Here is a 22,008-nt window from a genome sequence, read left to right as displayed (position 1 = left end):
TTGTCCTGCATACAGCAAAATGTCAATGCAATGTGCCGTGACCTTCCTTTTTTTCCTCCTGATGCCTTCAAAGTTTCTTATACATTCCATGGGCCTTGCAGGTGCCTTAATGACTCTTTCCCACAGTGATACCTGGCTTCCCTCAAACCTGCTTTCAGCCAGTTCTTTATCTTTTTTAGATACTCTGGGGCTCCCCAACCCAGCTACCTTCCAGTGCACAGAGTACAAATGACCCCTCTCATCTTGTGCTCCTCCTGTCCCCCAAATCCCTTGCCTATTCTGTCACCTCCTTTGACGTATCACACTTGGAAAATAAGCTCTCAGAGGCTCACCGTGTATTCTTTCTTACTCGCTTGTACAGCATTGAATAAAGTGGTACCTGGATCCTTAGTCAAGGTTCCTGTGTATTATTATGATCACACAAATAGGCTATTGGGAAAATGTAGAAAGTTCTTCTTTCAGAGACTGCAATTAGTTAAGGATGAATATGTTCATCCTTATAAGTGGTACATTCATTCACATAAGTGCTGGAGTCATATCAATTAGGCTAATTCACTTGAGTAAAGTTATACTTAAGTATTTGTAGGACTGAAGCTACACTTCCATTGAGAACTCTACCTTTGACAATTATCACAAACACCTACATGTTGCTACAGGGGAAAACTCAAATTAAATTGCAATCTGTTATAGATAATAGAGATGAGAATGCTCCCAGTCCACAATTCTGAGACATCCAAAGAAAAAGCATCTGCAAGAAAAATATTCAATTACCGCCCTTTCCTCACACAGGAATACAAGGCTCAAGAAACCCAACAACTTAAAGAACAAAAACAATGTTGTAATTGTTCTCTGGATGAGACTGGCCACACAACCCACCTGCAGAAAACTCCACAAAGATATTTGATAAGCTTGTCATGCAGAAGGCTTATCCTATTTTTTTTTTGAGGTAGAGGATGATTTAAGCCTTGAATCACAAACCCCTTTAAGAGGCAGAAATAATGAAGTGAAAAACAAAATTAAGAAGCTTCAGAACGCATGCAGGAAAATCTACTCCAGTAGAGAAGGAGAGAAAAAGAAATGAACTCGTCTGATAAACTCATTTGTCATTCTTTGCAGAATACCTTGCAGAGAGAGGCAAGATGTCGAGGATCTTGTGCTGTCCATGGAGGCTCCGTACACAGCAAAGGACATGGCTTTATTGATATCTTGTTTTTACTTTCACCTCTGCAATGGCACAGATTGTATCAGAAAGTTTTAAAAGCAAAATAGAGGTTAGATCCATTTTCGATACTCTAAATTAAAAGAATAAATGAATCACCCAACTGTAGTTAATGGGCAATTAACATAATTCTGGTCCGGTGTAGCTGAAAGATAATGAAAAAGCTGATTGCAAATGAACCAGCAGTAATGTGGGAGGTCATAATAGTCCCATAACTCTGAATGAGAAACCAATTTCTCCTCTAACACTAGATGCTTTGATTGGTGAAGGGCTTTATCATACTATGAAATTTGCCCATGATTGTGTGAGATATAAAAAAAAAAAAAAAAAAAAAGGGTTCTGCTGTGCAAGGAGTGGATGGCTTACAGAGCAGGTAATCTGAGCAACTGCATGAGCCTGTACTAGCTATCATAAACTAGAGGGTAATTAGGAGTGCAATGGTGAATAGAGAGGAGAGAAGCATATATCTGAGTAATGAGTTCACAACTGTACTACAACAGGGCAACAAACCACCAGGGGAAATGCAGCAGGGTGTCAGACTCTGTTCCAGCCTGGAGACTGGATGTGCTGATGCCCTCTAACTTGGCCCACCTCCTGGAGACTGCCTAATCTCTTTGTGCTCAATTTGTTCTTAGTTAAGGAAAGAGTAATGGGGTGGGATGAATTCCACCCACAATGCTTTTCTCTTCTCTCCGCTTACCATCTATGCCCTGATCCTATTAAAACTTAAGATCTTGTTCAGCAAACTGTCATCAGATAAAGTAAATTACATTTAATGCTAGTGGTAATGCTCTGAAAATCAAGAGAACAATTGTGTCTAGGGCAAGGACCGCCTCTTTCCCTAGAATTTTAAGTAAATCTATATTTAGCCCCTTTGTGGCTTTTGAGGGGGAAAAAAGGTAATCATGTTAGAACACTGTAATGGTAAATGAATCTATGTCCTAGAAGCAGATGGCACATTAATAGGGTGCAGACACAGAGAAAAAGAGAGCTAACCCTCAAAACTGTCTTTTTGTTTTTGTTGTTTTTCATCATTGTTCCTATGTCTTTTTTACCAGTCTGAATAAAATGACAGTAGATTTAATAGAGGACTTAATCCTAATGCCAAACTTTATATCATGGCAAATCAATAGGTTATTGCTGCATTATGTTATATGCAAAATAGATAAGGTAAATAGATAAATTGACAGCGCTTAACACTCAGAAATATTTAGCATAGCAGAGTGCACAGATTGCAAATGACTGTTCTAGGTAGATTTTTATGTCACCTTTTGCACCACTGTCCTAATGCTAAACTAAGGCGGTAGCAGAAGTCACTCAGTCATTTGAGATGACTTAATCTTCTCGGCATGCAGGGATGCATGCAACTCTGACAAGTAATCACCAATGCATATGCCGCCAAGCAGTCAGTGTCAGTAGATACCTCTAGTTCATTCACTCAGATTGGTATATCCATCTTTGTGGGGTCTGTAACATAGTAAATAGAACTGGGTTCAGCATGGAAAAAGCGTATATACCAACTAACATATTACTATCCCTCCTGCCCAATCATCTATATAACACCTCTCAGATAAGAAAATCAGTATTGACCTAAGCAAGGGCAGGTAATAACATTAATTCAGTCGGGAAAATCAACATCACTTTTATAATGGAGCGTCTTATCTTCCAAGCTTACTGGAGTTCTCTACAGAGATCAATGCATATGTGGATGGTGTTTATTCAGCTGACATAATCTATATAGATTCCTAAAGGACTTCTACAGAATCCTTCACAAAAGCTTTTTAAGAAAGCTAAGCAGTGGTGGAACAGAGGGAAAGATGTTTCTATGGGTAACTAACTAGTTAAAGGATAGGGCATAGAGAGGAAAAGTGAAGAGATGTTTTTTTCAACAGGGTGCATTCCACCCTTGGAGTTGCAATGAGGTCTGATCTAGCACCTGAGACAATCAAGGCGTTCATAAGTCATTTGGGAAAGTGGGTGAGAAGTGAGTTCAGGAAGTCTGATGGTGATACAGAGTTACTCAAGGTAGCAAGGACAAGCAGTGGCCAAAAGAAAAAAAAAAAACACAACAAAAACAAAAAAACTACAGAAAAACCTTATGAGGTTGAGTAGCTGAGCAACTAAATGGCAAATGAAATTCAATGTAGATAAATGGAAAGCAATGCATGTTGGAAAAACAGTTCTAACTCCACATATTAATATGACAGAGTTGATCATTACCACTTAGGAGATAGATCTGGTCTTATGATAGATAGTCTTATGAAAATGTCAACCCGATGCTCAATAGCAGTCAAGAAGGAAAGTCAAATGTTAAGAAATTATTAGGAAATAAATGGAGAACAAAACAGAGAACATCACTGTGCCGCTATAGAAAAGAATCACTCAACCCCAGGTTGAATACTTTGTGCTGAATACTATCCTGTCTCTTCAAAAGGATACAGGTAAAACAGGACATTTCAGAGGAAAGCAACAAAGATGACAGGAAGCTGTAGAGCAGACTTCATATTATGAAAATGTACTCAGCAACTACAACAGGGGATGTTGGCACACTTAATTCTGGAAGAAGTATGACCTGTAAGAAGATGACAGAAGCCTGAGAAATCATGAATAGAATGGAGAAGATGGATCTTGATCCTTCCCATAAGAGAACTGGGGAACATAAAATGAAGATAGTAGGAACTGTATTCAGAACAAACATAAATACTTTTGTGCAGTAGGTGGTTAATTCACTGCTTGATAATGCTGTGGATGCATGAAATAAAGGGGGATACTAGACAAGTAGGAGAGTTACTGAAAATACAGAGACTACGGCAATTCAGGATGTCCCTTGAGGTGGACATAGCTGCAGGCTGGGAGAGCAGCAAGAGGAAGCGTCATGCAGAGACAGGTGATGGGCTAGAAGTGCCTTTGGTCTTACTGGTAAGAGCTCTCGGTATGATCTTACCTTCTTACAAATTGCCTCATCTGGGATATTAAAAATCTCATTGACTGACTAAGATGAGAGAGGAAAGATGAGGGAATGAATAACACACGTGACATGATTCAGAGAAGTGGTAGGCTTCTCAAACTTTATGTCAATACTGATTAAGGATAACTAGTAGCTGCAGAAGTAAGCCCTTTAAGAAAATTATATAGCTTCACATATTTCTTAACTCATATCAATCAATCTCATCATTTTCTTACTAAGTTAACAGGACATTTCTTCTACCAGAGAGAGATACTTTTCCTCCTCCTGCTTTCCAATGAATTATGACAGAGATCACCTCATCTGGTGATCTGGGACAACTTGCCAGGCTCTCCCATAATCTTCCAGTGTATTCTCTACCTTGAAGAAATATTTATACTTTGTTCACTGTAATGAAATCGGAATGATTTCAGATAATGAAGCCAACTGGGAAAGAAGAAAAGGATCTATATTTGAATGAAGACTTGGGGGGGACGACACTATAAAAGAGACTTGAATGCTATAAAGATGACATCACCAGATGGAGCTGTTACTTACAGTCCTCTAATTTCTCTTTCTTTGCATGCAGGGACCTTCTTGATTTTAAGACCTATATACAGCATAATTTCGTGGAATAATTTCTGTACACTGGACTGTGGGAAGCAGCAGAGCAGTTTGCTCCCTATCCCAGTCAGTGTCTCTGCCAGAGCTGTTACTCTGGGAACTCTTTGGTGCTTCTCAATGAAGAAATTGCCTGAACCCTGACTACTCTTTATGCAAAGAAACTACTACAGGTGTAGTGGAAGTAAAGTATCCTACGCAAGTACAACAACCAGTGTCTTCCACGCTGGTTTCACCCTATAATGGCAAGCTCACCTGCAAGGCTCTATATCCATTTCTGCTTTGGCAGCAAGACAAGCAGTTACAGCAGATCCCCACACAACCTTATCGATTCTCTCTCTCCTCCCAGTCTTTCCAGAACACTGCTTGAGATGGGAACCTCTCTCCCATTTTTCTTGCTATAGATCTGCTTATTCTTTCTGTTATCAGTGCTCCCAATATGCATTATCTCTGTGCATTATCAGTTACAACAAAGCCAAAAGAAGAAAAGCTCTCACTGTAAAATATTAAACTTAAAAACCTAGCTTATCTGATCAAAAGCTTTGGCTCTTTCCCAGGGAAAGAGCAGCCTTCGGTTTATTGCCCAGAGAGAAGCCTATTCTTATTAATCAAGGCACCTCGGCGCATTATTCAATGAATAGCCATGCTTAGTGAAACTGGCCTGGTTGCTGCCTCTGTGGCACTTGCTGTATTTAGAGAAGAGGCCGTAGAGACTGTATTTAGAGAAGGTATCACAACCTTGGCAAAAACAATCTCCTCTTCGTTAAATTCTTGCCTGCACCAGAAGCTATCACAAGGCTTTAAATTCTACTTTGGAATTCTATTTTTAGAGTTCAGGTGGGATTTATATGGTGCTTCGACCTGACACAAGCTTTCTGCACAAGGCCTTGTATGCCCTCACTGCTGAAACTGCTTACTAAAATAAATTGAGGAGGGCTTGTTCTACACGTGTCTAATAGGCTACGGTGTATCTTAAATGTAGGATTTCCATGATAACTAAAATTTCACCAAATGCTTGTAGCACAATAAAAAAGACAAATGAAGTTTGTAAGTTCAGCTCTCATTGTCAGCGGCATCTGTGTTTCTTTAGTGACTGTTGCAGAAAAATACCAAAACCTTATTTTAAGAGTAAATGAAAGAAGATTCCCAGGTTATTTACAACTAAGAAAACTGTCCCCTTTTCAGCCTAGTATATGATCATGCTGCCGTCAGCCCTGGCTCCCTTCCCTTACATAAATTTTGAACAGTTGGCCAACTCAAACAAATAGATAGAAGGGCACGGGGGAGAGGTCTCACGGATATTAAGCTCCTTTGAGTTTCACTAGGTAGGGGAGAGAGATTACTAATATCCCACTGACAGAAACATGTTTAAGCCATATTAGATACTAGGGAAGGCAAACAGGAGCATAGGAAGACATAAATATAGAAAATCAGATGCTGTTGATTTTGTTGCTCAAGGATAATGTTAATATGGGGAGGAAAGACAAATGGGAGATCAAGACCTATTTGCTCACAAAGTTGTTAGTTTTTTGTGCTGTAATATTTGTGGTTCCGGGTGCAGATGCAAACTGGGCAGCTGTGGACATAAACCCTTAATATAAAAATATGGATTAAAGAATCAGTCTTGAATGTCTTGCCCAAGTTCAACCAATGACAGGAACAATTACAAACATTGCTTCAAACTGCCTGGTCTAGATAAATTTCTGTTCCAAGCCTGAGCTGAGGTAATGAAAAATATTCCCAGGATGGTCTCAATTTCATAACTACATATTAGGCATAAGCAAAAACAAAAAACAACAAAAAAAACACAACCACCACACACACACAAAACAAAACATGAAATGAAGCCAAACAATTCACAGCAGTAGAATAAAGCAATGAAGAATGACAAAACCAATGAAGAAATCCACAATGTGTTCGCCTGCGCCTCACAGTAATTAATGCTTTTTGAGATATTAGATAAACTTTTCTTTGTTGTAATAGAAACAGATTTCCCAGATCTCCTATTTCAGCTCTCAAGCTCCACCTTTTCTCAGCTTTGTCTGAAATTAGCCACATTTTCTACCACTTTAATAAACGTGGAATACAATTTGGAAATTATCTGTTTGCATCAGCACTGGCAATGAACAATAGCTCAAATTTTGAGAGTCAAGGCTTCAATAATAAGGCCTGATTTTCTTAGCAATCAGATGCATACACATGCATACACACACACGCACGCACGCACACCACATGTCTTTGTGAATAGGGCCCAAAACAGCTGCAACCTTCCAGAAATTAATTGGATTCTGGATCATTTGCATTTTTATATAGTATACCAACAAAAGATAGAGATAGCAAGTTTATTAATGTGAAAAAAGAGAGAGAGACAGAGAGGGAGGGAAAGTGAGCGTTTTGGTTGAACTGCTAATCCAAATTTTAATACACGTAGTTCCCATTCACCTTACAATGCTGTAGCAGATCCTCTAAGGTGGAAATTGATATGCAGGTCTAAACTGCAGGCAGCTGTTAAGGACTCCTACTGATGCCTAGGGCCTTTACAGTTCCTCATCTGGGTAGGCATTATGATTTGATAATGGCCATTTTCAGACAACACCCAAGGCAATTCCAGGATTTGCTGTCACAATAGACACACTGAAAATAAAGTCAGTGTAAATAGATTAAGAAATTGACAGAATAACAAGGCAGAAAGAATTAGAATGAATACACAAATGGCAGATGACAACTCAATGCATTTTGCTGCAGAGATGGGATAAGGAAAGTGGAGCTAGAGGATTTATCTGCTGACTGTATGCCTTCAACCTGCTTCCTGACTGTGTGGATGTTTATTTCAGTGAGAAATGAAATCTTTATTAGGAGATTTCTTATCTCTCTTGCTGCCTATTGAAAAACTTCCTTTCTGCTCAACTGAAAGCTCCTGATCTATAGGGTGCCCAAGAAAGCTAAAGATTTTCCAGGTACACAGCTAGTGACAAGGGGGCAATATTGACACCCCCATTCCACTTGGGAACAGGAAATAAGTACTGAGGGCTGAGTGGCCCTCAACTCCTGTGGGTGTTGAGGTGAACATCAGGTGGTAACCAGGGCTTTGTATTACACGATTCATTTACAAATTTGTTTGCAAAGCTTGAGCGGAGTTATATTTCGGGTTTAGTGCATGAACTTACTTGTGGAATCCCTTATTTAGCGTCTTTTGTTCTGCTATAAATAGATGGAATTTCTTTGATTCCTTTTTACTGTGATTTCATCTGATGGACTATTGGTCGAGGACAGTAGGATTTTGGGTAAGGAAGGGAGTAGAACTGCTACAAGGATGAAAATGAAACTCAGTGCCGTGTTAGTGCTCAGCTGGATAAGGATCCAGGGAACTTCGATTTTATGTTAGTGCAGTAAAGTGCTCCCCAGGACCGTAAGACCTGGAGCACAACTTTTCTCTTGGCTCATGGAAAAAAACACCTGGATGGGAGCACACAGGAAACCAGGGCATATAGCAGTGAAATGGCCATCTACTTCGGATATGGCAGAGCTTTGGTTGGTACCAAAGGAGATTCTGGGGTAAAGGTGCTGCTGGGAGGAAGAAGGAAAGAGTAACCTCTCCCCCAGTGGGGCTACGAAAGCAGTAAGTTGCATCCTTGAGTAACCAGCCCAGCTCCACTGTTTCCTTCAAGCCCTTTCCTATTTACCTGTTTTTCTAAAATCACTGAGAAGCCTTAAAAGGCCTCTGGCATTTGAACAAGGCAAATTCTGAACACTCAGTGCAGGGTATTCAACCAACACATCTTGAGTAATCTTGCAGGAGTTTAGGATCATCTTGAATAAAATACTTAGCTTTGCTTGACTTCATGGGAATTAAGCCAGTGCTTGAGTGTTGTATTGAATAAGGAACAAAATTGTATGTGTGGTTTACATAAATAATACTTAAATCTTTTGAGATTTTATACATACCTATTATCTTGCGAGGATCTCATGTGTGTAACTTTTCCATCAAATTCTGTAACATAATACAATGAAACAACCTTTCATTTCCCTACCTTTTTCTTTCTTTCCTCCCTCCACATTTCTTTTCCCCAGTAAGGGGCATCCTACATTTTCTGTGGTTTGTTTTCCTTCTATATAAAGTTTGACCTCTTCTTCTTTATAAACTTTGAATACAGTCCCCACTTCTATCACAGATCCTTCCTTTTCTTGTTTCATTTCCTCTTGGTTTTCTTCCCTCAGGTGTTGTTTTTCATCCTCTTTTCTTTCTTTTGGGTGTTCTCAACCACTTCCGTTCCCCCACCCCCCACCCCCCTCCCCTTTTTCCTCTATCTCTCTCCTCTTATTCCGCTTAAATTACAACCACTCTGTTTTCAGTTTTAATACTGAGCATCTATGGACTGTAGTCTTCCCCACTAATCTGTGTACCCAAATCCTACAAGGTCAGAAAAAGAGATAAGGTGATTTTAGCTTTGGCCAGGGAAATGAGAAATCAGACATCAAGAGTGAAGCGAAAGGGATGACCTGCCACAGAGCCTTCAAACATGAGGAAGAATGAGGTAGTAACAGTTATGAAAGGAAGAGGAGGGAAGAGAAGATTTCCGTGAAGAATGTGGGAAAAGAACAGAAAGTAAGGTAGTGGGTGCAAAATACAGTGCTACTACTTTTCTTCCCAGGTTCAATGTTCCTTCATTTTGAAGGACCTGAAGCTGCAAGGAGTACAGAGATCCATTTTGCTGTAAATCAATCCTGTTAAATGAAATAGCTTCATTATAGTTAGCATGCCAACATTTAGAAATGAATCAGAACCATGGCCAACATCCTTCTGGCTGAATAAACAGATATAGCGAGACACATTACTGAATGATAAAGTATCTAAGTACACACCAAGCCCTTATTTATCTATTTTTGTTACCCTTAGCAGAAAGCCTGCCAAAGTATTCTAATAGTACCAAAAATCCAGGAAAGCAATACTCTTATAACTAGGCAAATCTTTTGCATGGTATTGTATTTGTACTGCCTAGGGACTTGCTAATTTCCTGCTTTTGAGACAGTCAAGAAATTCAAGAAGTGTAAGCTTGAAATCCTGGCCCCACTGACGTCAAAGGCAATACCTCCATTTAACTTCTATGGGGCTAAGAACAGCTAATTTCTAACTGAAAGGGAGCTAAATGAATGCAGTCTCTGTGATCACACCTAATTTAGATGGGTTAAAACAGCACCAGAGGAAAAACGGCAGAAAGATGATGAATATTAGGGCAGGAGTGATGGAGAAACTATAGGTAGGGCAAGAAAGGACCAGAGATGAGAGAGTGGGGGAGAAAGGGTGCAGATAGGAGTGGAAAAGGAGCAGAAGAGGATCAAACATGCCAGGAACTGCAGACGAGGAGAAAAGAAGGGCATAGGTAATGAGGACTCAGAGCCACTATAGGCAAAGCAGAGGTGGTTGCCATCAGGTAGGCTGAACTGAGGGCCCTAACAGGAAAGGGTGAGACTCAGGATGTGTCTATGGAAAGAGAGAGGTATTCTGTGTTTGTGACACAATATCATCATAGCTCTGCATCTGCTCACTTCGTAGCTATAAAATCTGCTGTGTTTGTCTGCTTTTGTTTGTTGTGTTTTTTTGTTTGTTTTTCGAAAAGTGTGAAACTTATGTACATCTTAAACATTCAGCATCTATAGCACTCATCTTCTGTATGTCAATGGTGCCGCAGTTGAAGTCTCTCTGGAGACTGCCTCCTCTGGGATGAGGAGGCAACAGCAGGGGCAGCTCTGCTCATGTGAAAAACTGTATTTCACCTGTTAAAATCTTGCAATGCTTCTCCAAGCAGAAATACAAATATTAATCTGCTGCTTCACTAGGCAATATGAATTTATTAAATTATTTTCTTTTCTATATTGAGAAAGCACCAATAAAGCACTAACTTCACTCCCTGAGAGGTAGCAAAAGAGAAAAGTTGTTACATCATCAAAACCAAATCCCACTATCAGAGAACTGCATTTGAGATTCATTTTCAAACTAATTTATATTCCCAATGGACAGGTCACCTGCTAATCCTTCTGGGAGTATACTCCATTATTCCTAATGTCTTTGCTTTACTATAAGGTAATACCTCTTTCTCCTGAGCATTTACATCCTTTAAACATTTGAAACTTGTTACAGTTCATCTCAGTTACTCTTTCACAAAGTTGCGTAGACATGGCTGTGTTATTTTTTCCAGGCTGGTTCGTCTTCCTGTTGTCCTCAGGATTTCCCTTAGTTTACCAGTTGTGCTCTAGCAACATGCTAAATCAAACACATACCCTGTACTCTAGCCAGGCTACAACAAAACTGCACACAGAGGGCTATTAAGACAGTGCTCAGTGATGCACAGCTTTTGCACATGCAGCCTGAAATTATGCCACGCTTCATTGCAACTGTGTTATGCTACATATGCATGCTTAATTTTCTCTTCACTATTACCTCTTAACAATATGGAAGACAGTGGTATAAGGCTATTCAGCCGATTTACACCCTTTCTGAGCACGGCTTGAATGCTGGTAATGATGTCATTTAAAAAAATCTGAAATCTGAATTGGGCTACTGGGGACTTTACCCAGAATTTTTTTTTTCCTTTCCTTTCTTTTTTTTTTTTAAAAAAAAAAAAAAAAAGGTCGTTATATTATGAGAGGTCTGAAGTTTAGCAAAATATTTACCTTTTGGAGCTAACAGTTTCACTTAATGGAAATCAGGTTTTTGCTTTGCACAGTTCGAAGAAAGCCTTCTCAGATCTTAAGCTACCTGAACAAAAGAAACAGGTTTTTTTTTTTTTTATACTAATTAGTAAACAATTCTAATGCTCCAGTGGACATGGCTAATTCAAAAAGGACTTGAAATTAAAGACTAAAATTGGGATTGTACATAGGCTTGGTAAAGAGTTTATACAGTGCACTTCTGGGACATTGTCAACGGTGCATTGTTGCATACAAAAGTGAAAGTTCTGACAGTAAATACATATTTAAGGTCTTTCAAAATGCTACTTATCAAAAGAAAATACTCCTCAAATAAATATGTATAGATTATTTCAAATAGAGTACTGTGCTACCAGCCACAGCTTTTTATACTGTTCTTCCTTTAGATGCACAGAGTAGGATCTGGCTGGAACAATCTGCAGATGAGGAACATCCACATAGTGCAGACTACTTCATTACTATTTGTACATCGTTTTACGGTAAGAGATGAGAAGGGACTAAGGAGGAGTATTTCTTCCTTCAGTACCTTTGAACTATTCCTCTGCAAAAGGGGGAATGCTTTAGCAGCATGGACGATTGCCTTGAGAAGATGCAAGAGCAGCAGATGTAAATGTACATTGCACTGCATTTCACTGCTGTTATTAAAGTTATGGTTGCTCAGGAAGCAATTAGTCCTTGTTATGGTATAGACACTGAGACTATGCAGAAAGCGAAACACAGTCCTTGATCAGTCAGCCCTTCCTTGATCCTTGTCACAGCCTCTCCTACGTTGACTTTCTGCTCCGAACACTACTGGTTGCAGTCCAGGAGCAATGCTCTTCCTTTCAGATAAAGGAGAAGATATGATCAGCTCGAGACACTCTGTAGATGAGAAACTTACAGTGCAATGTCAGCTAATTCCTTAGTGTTTCTGAATCATTTTCAGAAAAGAGATGCCATAGAAGAATTCAGATTATTATTGGCTCCTTAATTTGGCTTGAGACTGGTAAAGCTAACAGTTTCACAAGCTAAACCATCTTCCCCGTAGATTTAGAAGACAGGTTTTTGCATAAGCTAGGCTTAAACCAAGTTTGTCCCTGCTAGTACTGGCAGCCCAACCCATATTTAAATCAAAACTGCATGGAATAGTACGTTTTATGCCAAAGTAATAAAAACTGTAATGAGACACACACAAACACACATCCCTATCACAACATATATATGCTGTGTCCTGGGCATACTTTTAATCTACATCTAACTTTTTAGTAGTGACGAAGCACCTTTCAGTCATTACTAGAGCCATTAATTTAAGTATCAGTGTTGTCTGGATGTACTGTTCTCCTACAGTGCCTAGGATGTCCACGCAGCCACTGATTTAAGAGACAATATCACTTGCTTCCAAGTTTATGAGGCAATAAACAGCTCCCGCATATTGATGAATGTGGAGGTGTTTGCTCAGCACATTTGCAGGGGACGTTTATTACCCAAGTGCTGTGCTTTAAAAGCAAATGAAATTGCAACTATTCTCACTTTCTTCTGTTGGGGGGAAGGGAGAAAAATACTGTTGTTTTTAATTTGTTCCTCCACTTTCCCTCCTCCTGTGACTCATTAAAATGACTGACACAGCCATGGACGTTTCCTTCATCTGTGCAATTGACGTCTACAGGCATTTTTACTTTGGTGGCTTTGCATGAAACTGCTTTAGAAGAGGGTGCAATCGTCAGAATACCAGAGAGACGTGACTAAGATTATCCCTTAGTGCTTTATTACCCTATTATTCCTTTCCAAGGGATTAAATTAGTTCATCAGTATAACCACACAGAGTAGTTAACCCTACAATAATTCTCAATGTTCTGTCCACATAATATAGGCATGAAATAATTTTAATCTACATAAAAGGGATCATGCGAATGTCAATGATTAAAAGATGAGTCTTTGGATTGTACACATGGCAAAACACTTCTTGGAATCTGAACTCCTTTTAAGTGTATGATATTGGGAAGGAAGAGAGGGTGGAGGGAAGAGATGAGATTGATTGCAAAGCTGCATGCCAACTGAGTTGTTATGAGGATGCCAAACAGAGAAAGCAATCCGTGAAAAATGTATTAAATTATCAAAAACACAAAACTGATTTATAGCTGCTGTAATTTCTCCCCTGCTCTTTGTTTCTATAAAAAGGATGTTAGGGAAAATGTTTTCTTACAAGAAAAGAAAATGTTTCTAGCTTTTATTAAAATACATACTGATATTTTAAATTGTTTTATTTAACTATGTTAAGAATTAAAAAAGAAAGATAATTGAATGATAAGTATGAATACAAAATCTAAGGAACCAAACAAATATTTTCCAAAATCCTTGAGGAGAATGGACCATGGAATCTTCTGGCTTTTATGAGAAGCCTTTATTATAAATAGCAGCAGTTCTGTTGTTTTAAGAAAAGGATCTGTGAAACTTCTAGCAGAGCAGACAGTTCCTTTTTTATCCTTACAATATGAGATTAAAGAAAAAAATATCAACTTCAAATATTTCATAATGCACATTACCTTTCTTCACCGTTTTTCTCATTGTGTTCTTTTCTAATTTAAGACTTAGATATGCAAATCTATATTCATTTAGATATACCTTTTAATCTGAGTAGTAGTCCCATTAAAATCAACGGGACACATGCTTAGGACAAGCCAGCCATTAGCACTGCTATGCCAGTAGGCTGTCAGAGGTCATTCTTTTCCTTGGTGTTTGGAAAATGCCTTCAACACATCAGGAGGTGTAAAAATTGTAACATTAAGAATTAGTACTTATAGTTAAAAGTAGAAAAACTTTTGTTGGTCATACTTAACTAGCCCTCATTTACACTGTTAAAATTTCTACCACTCCTTCTTTAATCCATATACTTGCTCTTTTCCATTATGGTCCTTTTCTCTCTAATACATTTTCTCCTGCTTCTGGTTGTCCTGATTTTTTTATTTTGCCTTGAATTTTGTCCTCCATTCTCATTTGACAGAGTAAATTTGTTAAGGAGAAGAGAAGGGAACTCTAAGTTATGCTAATATCTGTTTGGTTACTGTGATCTTTTGCAAACATATTTCAATTTAGTCAGCTTGTACTGTCTTCTGCCTTCCCGTGGCTGTATGTTAAAGGGTAGTCCCTACAAAGGAGATGGGGAACAGCAGTGTCTGTTTCATTTGCAAGTCAACTGACAAGATTTATTTTACATTATTTACTTGGTAATGTTAGCTTATCATACATTATGAATTATGGAAATTAAAAGGAACAAGTCTTCTAACAGGTTTTGACAACCTCACTGATTGCTGCCTGGGGTGTTTATGGGCATAGGATAGGGGTGGTCATTGAAAATTTCTTATTTAGATTCTGCTTTAACATACCTGAACTGCCTGGAAAACATGTATTACAGAAAGTCCAGAAACTGAAAGCAATGTGTTTCCATGCCTATTGGAATTACTTAAACAAGACGTGACAATAATGGTGCCTGTGGCCCAGTCTGGAAATTGGAGTGAAAATGAGTGTCATCATAAATGGTTTAGATTAGCTCTAATTATCTCAAGTGTGAAACAAAACACTAAAAAAAATGTTTTTTATATATATATATATATATATTACTATATCCTGTTCTATAACAATTGGACTACCTCTGAGAACTGATAAAGGAACAAGGTACATTTACTTTCTTTCTGAAAGATGTTTTAAAGGTGACCGCTGCTTCCTATTTCTCTTTCTGGCCACCCAATTGATCATTTCTTCTCAATGGAATGGGAAAAAAGTAATGTTCCCTTCAGGAAGGATAACAACAGCTTTTAATACTGTGTGCTGGATAGAAACATCAAGAAGGAGCAAATGGTGACAGCAACTAGTCTTTGCTAGGAAGTACTGTTATCAACATCCCATGCAGAAGAAGAAAGGGTGATAGAAATATTTTTGGAAAGGTCATTCTGAGTGTTTTGGCTGGTGTCTCTGTCCCAGTGAAAATACTAGGAAGAGCAGAGATTTTGAGCAAGGACTAGGTCTTTTATGGATATTATATGCCAGCCTCTGCTAGAGGAAACATCAGAATTGTATACTTTTTCCTTCCATCTCTTCTCTGCAAAGGGTCTCAAATACTAGCAATGCACTGTACTCAGTAAGCTTCAATTTCAGGGGAAGTTTGAAAAGCCTGTAATATTCTGTGTGAAGGTTATTAGGGACTCCCCAAAAATCTCATGTTGAGTGACTAATTGCTGGCAGCAGACACATTTCTAATGAATTTTAACACAAATTATTTCAATACACTCTGTCTGAAATTTTATATGTAATCACTTGTATTTGCATATGCAGTTTGGCCCAAGGGGCAAGCTAGTGCTGGCAGCTAAACTAACTCAAGAAACCCTTTTTATAAGAGGAGAAAGGAGTGATACGATCAGATATGTTTTCTAATGCTTAGATATTAAAAACACATTATTTGGAGATAGACTCCAAACACAAAACAAACATAGGCGATATAAGACTAAAAATTGCCAGGTTTGTCTTCCCAGCCTGTTCTGAGCCCCAGAAAGTCTTCTCCATTCTTCTATTCCCCATTGAGGCCAAGCAAGCACGTATCTCTACGTATCTCTACCTTAGTTGGAGAATTCCTCATGGCACACAACCTAGGTTTGAATCCCGCCCTAACATGAAGCCTTTTGCTAGTGAAGGGAACTCCTACTCTTTCCAGCTATTTCATTTGTATAAAGGGGCTTAATAAAGCCTTCCTTTTAGTCAGAATTAGGGGTGTTCAGCACACCTTTATCTACAGCTGTCATGGCCTGGAGATCACAGGCTTGCTTAACAGCAGCCAGCTTGCTTGACAGCAGTCACTGACACTTTCCAGCACAGCAATATTGTATCCAGCCACAATACCATATATGATTTCATTTCAAAGCCCTTTTGTTCCTGCAGGGGTTCCATCAAGCAAAGCATACACCAAAAGTATAAATTCATAGAAAACACTGGCTCCCTGCATGAATAAGAGATATGTGTTAAAGCGGAAAAATAAAAAGGAATTATATCTGTCATGCTGCTTATGTGTGATTTTCATATTTATTAGCATAATCAGATTTATGATTATTCTTACGTATCTCTTGAGAAGCACAGCTGACAATTATTTAATTTTTTAATAGTAAAAGGAGCAGATCTCTTAAGCAGCAGGTGAAAAGGCCAAGAACCTAGCTTTGTGACAGAGCAGTACTTCAAAACCATGCCTTCTGTGCAAGAATGACACTTTGGATGAGCCAGGACACATGAGAAGTGTGTACATACTGTAGTACTCTGGAGGCTCTGAAAGGAGAGAAGTCCCTTCCTTAATGACTGGGGAAGCTTTGCCTGCCGGATTTATTCACTCCGCCCTGCACCCTCCCCCCAGACAACAACCCCCCACACTTTCCTCCTGAAAACAGCTGCTCTTTTGATGTGTTTTTAATACCATTTGTTATTTCCTGGGCAAAACTGAACTGTGGCTCACCCGCCAAAAAAAGCAGACGTAGACCTATAAAAACTATCTTGCTATAAAGGACTCTATAAAACAGTATGTTTTAATTGCTTCCTGGTTTCAGCAAACTGTTTTATACTGAAAGTTAACATTAGGTTGACACTTAACTTCTTTGGGCTTTTTATTATTTTAAAACATAAATTATCAGAAGCTATTTATTTTAGCATTTGTTTTCATGAATGGAGGTAGCATTTGTGTGACTGGTTAAGCATTTCAAAAAGCAGTACAACTTACCCCAGTTTTTAATTAGTTGCACAAATTATCACCAAGCACCGTAAATTTAATGTCATCTCTTTTACACTAACAAAATAAATACTGAGCAGGTAATAACACATTTGTATGGATCAATCGAGTATCCTGTGGGTAGGTTACTATTATACTCATTTTGGAAGCAGGGAGGTGTGATTGAAGGAGATGCCCAGGGCGATGCACACAGCTGATGGCTTGGGCTCTGAATCAGGGAGACTGACAACTTAGAAAATGGAGATGTTTGGCTTTGTGCAGTGATGACCAGAGCTTTTTTCCCCCCCTCTTCATACAGAACCATCACAGAATCACAAATATGATCAGCTCAGAAATGACTGCCTTTCTTGGAAAAAATACAAGAAACAGTCTGTGTTGTATGTCTAACAATGTTTTGGTGCTCAGCCAGGTAAGTCTTTCCCTTAATAACCTATCTTCTCACAGATTTTGAGCCTGTAATATGGCTACTAAAATGTATTTAAATGGTTTATTAACTGAGAGACTCTTCTGAAATCTGTGCAACAACAAACTGGTATCATTCTGCAGAGACAGATATACAGTATTTTCTGCACAGAGGGCTGAGGCACTGTTTATCTCTCAAATAGGATATCGGCTCATGAGGTTAAAATCAACCAAGTGAATTTTTACATTATAGATTCTTGAAAGAATCAGATGAAAACTGATGATGCCCAAGCGAACTGGAAGCATGCATTCTGCTTAGTCAGTCATAGCCTGCTCCCATATCATGTGGTAAAGAAAGCCACAGCTGATCCGTAAGCACAAGAGGGTTGGCAGATAGTTTGATACGTCTAGGTTTTGGAAAGAACTGCTTCACATTTTTCCTGGTGGAAGATTGGAACATACAAAGAAAAACAGTATGTTACTTAAAGGTAAGTCAGCACCCTATGAAAAACAGCAAAAAAGCTGCCTGATGTGAAGACCTAACCCTTTTCCTGGAGCAGTCAAAACCTTACAAGCTACAGCAGAAGCAACACCGAAACCGCACCGCTAATGATCTTTTCCTACAACAAGCGCTCTTCCAGGTCATGCATTTTTAAGGGGAGCTGACAGGTGAGCGCCGACAGCCCTAGCTGCAGCAGCTTAGGCTGTTTTCCCCAGCGCTCGTCTGGGTGCAGCTCTCTGCTGCTCCATGTAAGCCCACCCCAGCACCGCTCCCGGAGCTCGTCCTACAATGGCAGGATGAGAACCAAGCAGAGGCCGCGGCCTGCGGCGGAGGCCTAGGCCCTGCGCCCTCCCAGCCTGCTGAATTCACCCGGGCGCACGGCAATCCAGAAGCTTAACTGCAGCCCCTGTAGGCAAGAGCTTTCAGCTGCCAAATACTATGCAGGCTCCCCGATGGGCTCGGCAGCCTATGTCAAACCCTGTGAGGCTGTAGTTACCATCACGCTGCAATCATGTAGCTGAACTGCAGGCTACAATTGCACCTTAAGAGGAGCAGTGCTGAGAGAACATAACAGAAATCTGTCTAGCATACAACGCTGTCTCTTAACGGCAGATGCCTAGGGCAGAATACAACGCAGGTTGTTATATAAAGCCAGAGGTAGCATCGCAAACTCCTCTTGTAGGAATCTGGCTAATTGCTTTTTGAACTCAAATAAACTTCAGACTTCTACATGAGTCCAAGGAGGTCCGAACTGTAACACTTTTGTTAGAAAACAATATATCTCATTTCATTGCTTTCAATAATCCATTTGCTAGTCCCAGGAGCAGCACCTGCTCCTTGGATTGGAAAATGTGATGACTTCCAGCCCACCTCCCCACATCTCAGGCAGGTTCACAGATCAGGATCAGCACCAGTTTCAGTCACTGCTCCCCCGGCTGAACCAACCCAGTCTAGCAATTTCTCCCGTGGAAGCCATTCCCCACCTTTCCTCACTCCCAACACTTACCTCACTAGGTGGGTAGTGCTCCCTCACCTTCGTGCCACGGGGCCCAAGGTGACCCCTGATACCTGCATGCATCCTCCACCCCTCCATGTTGCCCAGCCATGCTCTGGGCACAGGAACCTTTCCACCTCCAGCAGAGGGGTGAAGGCTCCTTGCAGAGGTGGGGACCTAGTAAATGAACCCTTTAAGTTAAATTGTGAGTCTGTGCTGATATTAAACATACTAACAGTCTGAGAAAAAGAATAATAAATAAATAAAAAAAACCCACCTAAAATGTGACTACAAGTACACATTCTGCTCACCAGATGCTTGGCCCACTGGGTTAAATTCACTAAATTAACGAGATTATTTCCACCTGAACAAACTATTCATTCCTATTATTGCTAGTTAAAAGGAAAGGCTGCAGGATGTGTGCTTGTCACAGAAAGCAGTTGACCCACTTAGTTCTCAACTTAAGAAATAAATACTGGATGTGTCTTTCCTAGGCTGTAGATCCAAGGGAAAAGGAGAAAGCCAAGGTATAAACCTGAAACAAATTTCACCAGGCTGTGCAGCTCAGAGCATTAGGAGCAAACAGTGTATGAAAGCATGATTGTTTTACATCTTCATCCAGATGTAAATTCGTCACTGTTGGGTCAGGGTTACATCTTCAGTTTCTGTGTTGTGTAATTACAGCTGTTTAAATGCAGAACAATCTAATGTGCCGATAGCTCACTCATTTGTGTGGCACCATTTAAAACACTGCATAATACCACTTTGAAATATTTGTGAGAGAATTTACTGCTATATAGATACCATCTGTCCAAAGTCCATGAGTTAAAATGTACTGGCCTCATATGTCACATGTTCTTAGTAAAATGTGGTTTATTTTTTCCTCTCCTACATCTGAAGTTAGAGAGACTCCTGAAACCTGTATTTTGCCAATACACACGTGCAAAGTGTATCAACCACAAAAGAGACAAACAAAAAAGACCAACAAGAAACAGCAAAATAGCAAACAAAAATCCAACAACTCAGAAGCATTGGGTTGGTTCCAAGAAAATATGAGGTGGCATTACAAATTATTAGGTTAAAAAAATAGGGAAAATCTGGAGTCTTCCAAATAAGGATAATGAGGAGTCTTTCAGTAAAGTAGGGATTCTGTTTTCATGTTTATTTTTTCAGCAATAGTGAGTTGAAAAAGTTAACTTTTAAAAAGAAAGCTTACTGCCTGACTCCAGAAACTACAGCCTTAAGAAAAAAAAAAAGTAACTGTAAACCCAGTGAAGTTCTAGGTGATGACACTGTGACACCAGCCAAGGTCCAAGTCATGTGGGGTTTCACTTGGCTTAGCATTTTCAGCTGATGCAGTTAAAACTGTAAGATTCAGCTATTAGTAAACTAGTGAAGCAAGGATGGATGTTCAGTGTCAGCCATTAGTTCAGGTAACAGGTACTCTGGATTTTAATTTCACTTTCAGTATATTTCATGTTTCTTCTTTTCTCTCTCCCCTCCTGAATAAGCAGAAAAGTCTTTTTGAGACTGGCAATACGTATTCTGGGAATGACTGTGCCTTTGTGTTTATAGCCTCGAGAGGAAAACTGTAGCAGTGGGGAGTTTGTATCTAGTGAATTCTCTTTTCAGAAAATGAAATGGGAATCTGCAAACTTTGAATGGAGTGCTGGAAAAAATAATAATGCAAAAACCAAAACAATGCTATTATTAAGCATGAAAAAGCCCATAAGAGAAAGGCACTGTAGGGAATTTTTAGCCCTCAAAGAACTGTAGCCAGCCACACTTACAGTTAATATAGTCAAGCTAAACACTTCTACAAAGCATTATTTTAACAGTGTCCATAGAAATTAGTCTTCATAAATCAGCCATGTCATTTTACTAAACTATTTCAGTGGTGTTTTCTTGGCAATCAGAGGTCAAATCATTTACCACTTTTGTAATATTACTTGATTAATAAAGATACATAATCTAGAAAGCCATGAATAGTAAAAAAAAATAAAAATAAAAATAAAAATCATCTTTTCTGTATAAACAGAGTATATCTACTTTAAAATAAGTGGAACTTTTCATTGCCTACAAATTTGTATAGGTCTCTCCTCCATGGTGTCAGAAACCAGAAAAAGCAAGGAACTTGCACTCTGTAGGATTTATGCATGGAAAAGACATATGGTTTGCATAATTATTCCCAGCACCACCACCACCACCCTGACCCAATGCTATGGAGAAATATAAAGTAAGCAATGTCACGCCTCAGCTTTCTACAAACTTCTCCAAACTTTAAAAATTATAATTACAAATGTCTATCAAATAATTACACTATAAGAAATATTAAATGTGGTCTTAATTTTTCTTTTTGTCCCCAGAAAACATATTTTTTACATTGGAACTGAGGGCAAACAACTAACATAAAATATTTCTGAGTTTTTAATTATGAAAGGAGAAATGTAATTAGTCATAATTATTCTAGGGATCAGTCTTTCTCAATTAAACTTGCAATTTATATATTTCCTGGAGGAGATACTGAAATGTCTCAGATCTCAGTAGATTAAATTCTGTATGTAAAAAAAAAAAAAAAAAAAAAAAAAGCTCTATAAAAGGTTGTCACAGAGCAAAGCATGGGCTCTGTTTAAACTATTCTTGAAGACAGTAATGCTCAAATGTTGCAGTTTGGAGTAGAACAACCTTTCTGAAGATGATGTGCCCTGTTCTACTGCAGACTCTGCCAGTGGTAAACTAGACTTGAAGAGAGAGGGCAAAGGGAATGCGTTTTGACTTTGGACCATCTTTATCTCTTGATCTCTGTGCTGGCAGGCACTCGCCTCTATATGTAGTTAGCTTCCTGGACTACTGATAGCATATGTTGCAAGAACTCAAT

At 39.1% G+C, this 22,008-nt stretch overlaps 1 long non-coding RNA gene across 1 annotated transcript; it reads right to left on the bottom strand.

The window, feature by feature from the left end:
- Positions 1–275: 275 nt before the first annotated feature.
- LOC308192382 lies at positions 276–21,337 on the bottom strand. The gene is made up of 4 exons (XR_013948766.1): positions 19,143–21,337; positions 8,730–8,775; positions 1,122–1,224; positions 276–748 (listed from the first exon to the last, which is right to left on the bottom strand). It is a non-coding gene; the product is annotated as an uncharacterized lncRNA (long non-coding RNA).
- Between the last annotated feature and the right edge of the window lie 671 nt (positions 21,338–22,008).

The sequence above is a fragment of the Anser brachyrhynchus genome (assembly GCF_964034855.1).
Source record: "Anser brachyrhynchus genome assembly, chromosome: 3".
Classification (NCBI taxonomy): Eukaryota; Metazoa; Chordata; class Aves; order Anseriformes; family Anatidae; genus Anser; species Anser brachyrhynchus.
The sequence above is the reverse complement of the archived record's forward strand: the minus strand, read 5'-3'. Positions and strand labels throughout refer to the sequence as shown.